We start from the raw sequence: 6759 nt of genomic DNA on the forward strand, positions 1-6759 counted from the left end.
CATAAATCTATTACTGTTATCAATATGGTATTGCTCTATAAATGACAATGTAGACTCCTTTGAGTCAAATGATATGCCCACAATTAGTTGCTGTTGAGTCCCTAGAGTTGAGGTTTGGAATGATGCATGACTTTATTCACCGTTACAGCTCGAAGGTCCACCTAATGAAGACCCCAATTCCGTAGTTAGAAGTGCATATTGATTGGGTAGGTGGGTCCATGAACTGGGTTGTGTATATTGGTGACGTTTATCCAATTGAGAGGTTTAATAACGATTCTGAACTTCATCACCTACTATTTCCATATCTTCGTCTTCACTAAAATCACTAACAATACCAGGATATTAGTGTTCATTCTGTGAAGTAAGTGTGGGGTCAAACATTGTGGAAAAAGTTGTGAAAGTAAAAAAATGTATGATCAGAATGGTGCTTGAAGTAAAATTCATGAAAGAGGGTTAAAATTTTGGTTCTTCGCATGGGTCGTTGAAATAGGCAAAAACCAATTCAATTTCAACTTTGAAAGCGTTTTGCTTCATTTAACTTAGTCTAAAGGGAATCTGGCATCCATCATGGTGACTTTGCTTTAAGTTCCTTTGAAATTGTCGGGCATCTAGCAACTTTGCCTTGGAAACCATTATGCATCTTAGCAATTTGTTGTAGCATGAATGGGAAACCACAATGCATCCTAGCAACTTCACTATTTGAAATCGGCACGCATCCTAGCGACTTCACTATGCATTGCCATTGGAAACTACAAATCCTCCTAACGACTTTGCAAATGTTCCGTGATTGCAGCGTATCAGCTTCACATGAAAGCTCTGCATTTTCAATGTTCACATGCACGTTTTTTGTGAAAATGTTGGTAAAATAGTTGCATTTCAGAGATTCATGCAAAGTGTGATGAACTTAATAGTTGAAATGACCATGCATTGGTGCACAACAAAGGCAACTTTAACTCATTCATTGACTGCAAAATAACACCCTATTAATTGGCGTTTGAAAATTTGGTGAAAGGAAAAGAGTTCATGCAATAATAGCATTGTGAGGAGCACCATCAGTCCATAAAATTTATGTGCATAAAGGGCAATTTCAAAAACCATTTGCTATCACGAATTGCTCTCCATTGTCTCACTACCTAAAGGGTGCATTCATTTCTCCTACTTCTCCTACCACTCTTGTATTTTTAAGACAACATTGCCAAGGTATATCTTTGCATAAGTTCCATTCAAATTATGTATTCACTTTTCGTGGTGTTCCTATTATACGTGGCATGGCCATAACCTAATTATTTACACGTTCTATTTATTTTTAGCATGGCGTATAATCCACACCTTCCTAGAGATATGTATTTATTGTGTTTACAACACAAACATATTACGAAGGACTTATGGAAAGGAAATGAACGTGTGTTAAGATCGAGATGCACAAGAATTTGGCTTCTGAATAACAAAGACTTAATAGATGGTCGAGTTGAAACTTTAATTCAAGAAGGTGGCTTTGGACACATCTTGAATTTACCGGACATGGACGTGAACCATTTATTACTCACCGCATTATTAGAAAGGTGGAGGTAAGAAACACACACCTTCCATTTCCCTTATGGAGAGACGATTGTCACACTGGAGGATGTGGTGGTGCTCCTAGGCCTCCCCATAGATGGTGATGTGGTTACCAATCCGACAACAGTAGAAGATATATTTTCCACCTTCCACCAACATCTAGGGATCCTTCCCCCAACCAAGACAATAAGAGGAAAGGCAATGAAAGTTTCTTGGCTAAATAGTACATTCTAGGAGCTTCCATAATTTGCAAACGATAATGTAATCGCTCCATATGCAAGAGCGTACATGTTGACTTTGTAATGGATTATGTCAGGATTGGTTGGGGACTAATGTATATGGGTGAGTACCTTACCCAAAAAATTAATAAAAATGTCAAAAGGAAAAATTGTTGATGAAAGAATGTTGAAATGAAAATTAATTGCTTTCTAAAAAGAGCAACAAAGGATAAAAGGAAAATATTGGTTTTTGGAATTATGCTCCGTTATTCTTTCTATATTTATTTCAAAAGCTCAAAAATCCTAATCAAGCATTGCAAGAAGAATGCAAGAAAAGCTTGAAAAAGTGAAGAAGTTTGGCTAAGCCAAGAAGAGGGAATAGGCAATAAAAATTGGACCTTGCGGTTTTCTCTATCTTTTTTACAGCAAAAGGCTATGATAATTGATAAATATTCATGACAAAAAATAATTTTGGGAAAATATATCTTTAGATATTTTATTTGATATTTTAAAATAATATTATTTAATTAGATCATAAAATATCAAAAGATAATAACTACCAAATCATTTTAAATATACAAGATCTTCTTAAATCTTTTTAGATCTCCATAACAAACAAATATATCTTAAAGATATTGGATGATTTAGGAGATAATTGGAAGAGATTACAAAGGATTGATTTGAAAAAATTATTGCAAATATTAGTTGGTGATAATTTATCATATATCTTTAAATAATTAATTAATTTAATTATATCATAAATTTTCAACCAACTATATTTGTCAAATAATTTTAAAACTGACTATATTTCTCTAAATATTTTTAAATATTCATAATCACCATAAAAAAATAATATTTATCTTTAACTTTATTTTAAAAGATATTTGAGAGATTTTAGCAATAGAAAAACCCAGTCCAAATCCTATATAAAGAGACCAATACTACAAAAAATATTAACATTTGTGACGATCAAATTTACAAATTTTAGCGGTTAAAAACTGTCACAAATAAAATTTTTGATGATTAAAATAACCGTTAGAATTACACATGTCAAAAACCGTTTGTGACAAAAATATTCTAACCGCTGGTATTGCTATCAGAAAAGAAAAAAAAATAATAGCGGTTAGAAACTGCTACAAAATGTTGTCTAATTTGATTATATTTTATCATATTTTGACGGTTAAAAAACCAACACAAAATATATCATATTTTGACGGTTAAAGACTGTCACAAAATATATCATTTTTTGACAATTAAAAACCGCTACAAAATATATCACATATTCACATTCAAAACTGCCAAAAAATTATTTGAAATATTTTTTAAACCATTAAAATAGAGTGAATAAAAGTATTTAATCCAACCATTCACACATAGACACTAGTCCATGGTCTACCTAACATATTTATCATAAACACTTCCATCATCTCTAACTTACAGAGAAAAGTACAATAGTTTGTGATTGAAATCCTAGGACATGGTTTGCAGCCGCAAAATGTACACAAAATATACATTCAATGCTCTTCCTTGTTGTAATAAAACTATAAATTTGAACTAGGAATTCCTAAAACCAAGAAAATAAAACTATAAATTTGAAAACATTATGTTTCTAGTTTTGTTTGCAGTACAGTGAAGGATAGAAACCTTGGAAAGAAATATTCTACTCTAACATGCTTGTTATCCCACCCAAAGGTGTTGTCAAACTCTGCAGCTCCAAGGATCTGGCCATTAACTTTATGTAGTTTAGGTACATTGGATTCTTGGTAGCCTTGTGTAGCTTGGTAGCACCCCACAACAACTATTCCTACCATATTATTCACCAAAACAATTTGAGTAATGAGTATGTCTCCTCTTGCTAAACTAAACATCCCTTAACAGTTGAAATTCTTACCTGACAACCAGAGTAAGAGCAGTAGAAGGGGCACACAAAGGGTTTCAAGGCATTGCTGTAGGACCCCATATACTTATCAACAAATTGGAAGACCTAAACCCACAAATAAAATATAGTGTTCAGATTTAGTGGAGAGTTATTTTCTGTACTGAAAATTGCTTCTGAAAACTGAACCAAAGGCTTACCTTGATGGCCTTTCTAGCTAAAACTTTTGAGTATGTGGGGTCAGTTCTTCTAAAAACCAGAGAAGCAGTTGCAAGAGCCACAACAGTTTCTGTGACAAATTTTGAACCAGGTGTGTTTGCATCTATTTTGAACACGCTTCTTGGAGTGTCCATGTCCTCTGGTCTCTCCCAACAAGAATGGTCCTTCTTAGCATCCCTTACCTGCAACGTCAATCCAAACCAAGATCAGAATTTAAACTCTACCTAAAGAAGACTAACTAACTCCATTTTTATACCAAAATAAAAAAGGTAAAATACACAAAAATTAAATGAATCAACTTTGAAAAGGGTACGTGTTAGTTGATTTCAGTAAGAGTGTAGCAGAACTGACTTGAACATAAATGGTGTTAGGATGTGCAGTAGCTTTGAGAAGATAATCAGTGGCCCAGCGAATGGCCACTCTGGCATTCTGCAACTCACCTTTCATAAGCCCACCAAACTCAATGACGCTCCATGAGAGCATGGTGGTAGTGAAGGCCAAGGGGAAGCCAAATTTGACATTGTCCCCAACATCATAGTTGTTAGCAAAGACACTCTATCTCTGTAAATATGATTTATTTCACTTGTGTATTTCATATGAGCAAGACACTACAATTTATAGGACTTACATTTGGCTTTTCATCTACAAGCCATAATGTCTCCAATTATTATAAAAACATAACACTAATCACCATTAACATCCAAAACATAAAACATAAAACTTTTGAATTTTCCTCTCCTAAAACATCACAAATGTAACCACTCATAAAGTCTGCTCAATAACTCCTAATTTAAGTTTATCCTAACAAAACTCCCCCGTAAACTTAAATACTTCTTCCATCCTTCATTCCGATTAGATTTTTATAGTTATTGAACAAAACAATTGGCAATGGCTGTGTAAATAAGTCTGCAATTTGATCTCTGCTTCCCACGTGCACCATCTCTACATTACCTTCCTTCACCTATTCTCGGATGGAATGAAATTTCACATCAATGTGCTTATTCCTTCCATGGTTGACCGAATTCTTTGCCAACTCAATAGCCGACTTGTTATCTACTCGAATTATAGTCCCTCCTTTTTGTTTCATCTCCAGTTTGCTTAGAAGATTTCTAAGCCATATTGCATGACATACACTCAATGATGCTGCAACGTACTCAGCTTCGCATGTTGACAATGTCACTATAGGTTGCTTCTTTGAGAGCCAGGTAAACACCGTGTTGCTCATGAAGAATACATACCCGGATGTGCTTTTCCGATCATCTACATCTCCGCACCAATCACTGTCCAAGTACCCTACTAATCGGTAATCGTCTGACCTAATGTAGTATAATCCAAGTGATGTTGTTCCCCGCACATACCTCAATATTCTTTTCAGTGCTCTCCAATGTGTGTAGGTCAGCTCCTCCATGTATCGACTTACTATACCAACGCTTAGTAACAAATTCGGCCTTGTACTCGTCAAGTAACAAAGACTTCCAACCAAGCTTCTATATTTGTTGGCATCTACGTGATCTCCTCCATCAAACTTTGAAAGTTTTGTACCTGGTTCCATTGGGGTTGAAACCTAGCTGCACCTCGCCATCTTGAATTTACTCAAAATGTCCTCGGCATACCTTTCTTGAGACACAAAGATGCCTGTCTCAAGTTGTTTGACTTTCAGCCCGAGAAAGTATCTCATGTATCCCAAGTCTGTCATTTCAAACTCTTTCTCCATGGTTCTTTTGAACTTCTTGATTAATTCTGCATCATTACCCATGAACACAAGGTCATCAACATAAAGAGCTATAAACATTATCCTACCTCCATGCTTCTTTATATATAGTGCGTGTTCAACCGGACATTGTTCATATTTATTTTCCACGAAATAAGTGTGGATTCGGTCATTCCACGCCCTTGGAGCTTGCTTCAGGCCATAAAGAGCCTTCTTCAGCCTCAACACCTTCTTTTCTTCACCTCTCCTCATGTATCCGAGTGGTTGCTCAATGTAGACCTCTTCCTTTAACACACCATTTAGAAAAGCCGACTTTACGTCCATTTGGAAAATGGGCCATTTGTTCTGAGCTGCTATAGAAATTAGTAGACGAATAGTCTCCATCCTAGTAACAGGTGCAAACACCTCGGCATAGTCAACTCCTTCCATCTGTCTATAGCCTTTTGCCACCAATCGAGCTTTATATCGCTTTATCTCACCTTGTGCGTTCATTTTCTTCTTGAAAACCCACTTTACTCCAATGGTCCGAGCTCCTTGTGGTAACTCAGATAGTTCCCACGTGTTGTTACATTCTATAACAGCAATCTTCTCGTCCATTGCCTTCTTCCATTTCTCATCCACCACGGCTTCTTCAAATCTAACATCTTCCGATTCTGCCAAAAGACACACAACATGTACCTCGTTAGTTGTATTATATATGTCTTGTAGGCTCTGAGTTTTAGGCTGCAATGGTTCTTCTTCCTCGTCGGAGACCTCCTGTTGTTTTGCTGGTACATTGTCCAAATTTCTTCTTTCACTTCTCGGGCTTCCAAAGGTAGTTTCTGAGCTCCCACTTGTCGTTGCATTGCTCTTAACTGCACTACTGAGTTGTTCCATTCGTTCTCCTCATCTATTACAACATCTCGACTCACAAGAACTTTGTTTGTTACTGGATTAAACAATTTATAGCCCTTTGTTTTTTCATCATATCCAATAAAAACAAGTTTCTTACTCATGTCCTCGAGCTTGGTTCTTTGTTGTGCTGAAACATGAGCATATGCTACACTGCCAAATACCTTCAAGTGAGATACACATGGTTTCTTTCCACTCCATGCTTCATGTGGTGTCTGTCCATTGAGTTTTGCATGAGGACACCTGTTCTGCACATATACTGCACACTGCACTGCTTCAGCCCAAAA

At 36.0% G+C, this 6759-nt stretch overlaps 1 pseudogene; it reads right to left on the reverse strand.

The window, feature by feature from the left end:
* Nucleotides 1-534: 534 nt before the first annotated feature.
* Nucleotides 535-5278, reverse strand: LOC114174375 (annotated as a pseudogene).
* Between the last annotated feature and the right edge of the window lie 1481 nt (nt 5279-6759).

The sequence above is a fragment of the Vigna unguiculata genome, chromosome 2, assembly GCF_004118075.2.
Source record: "Vigna unguiculata cultivar IT97K-499-35 chromosome 2, ASM411807v1, whole genome shotgun sequence".
In the NCBI taxonomy this organism is placed as follows: domain Eukaryota; kingdom Viridiplantae; phylum Streptophyta; class Magnoliopsida; order Fabales; family Fabaceae; genus Vigna; species Vigna unguiculata.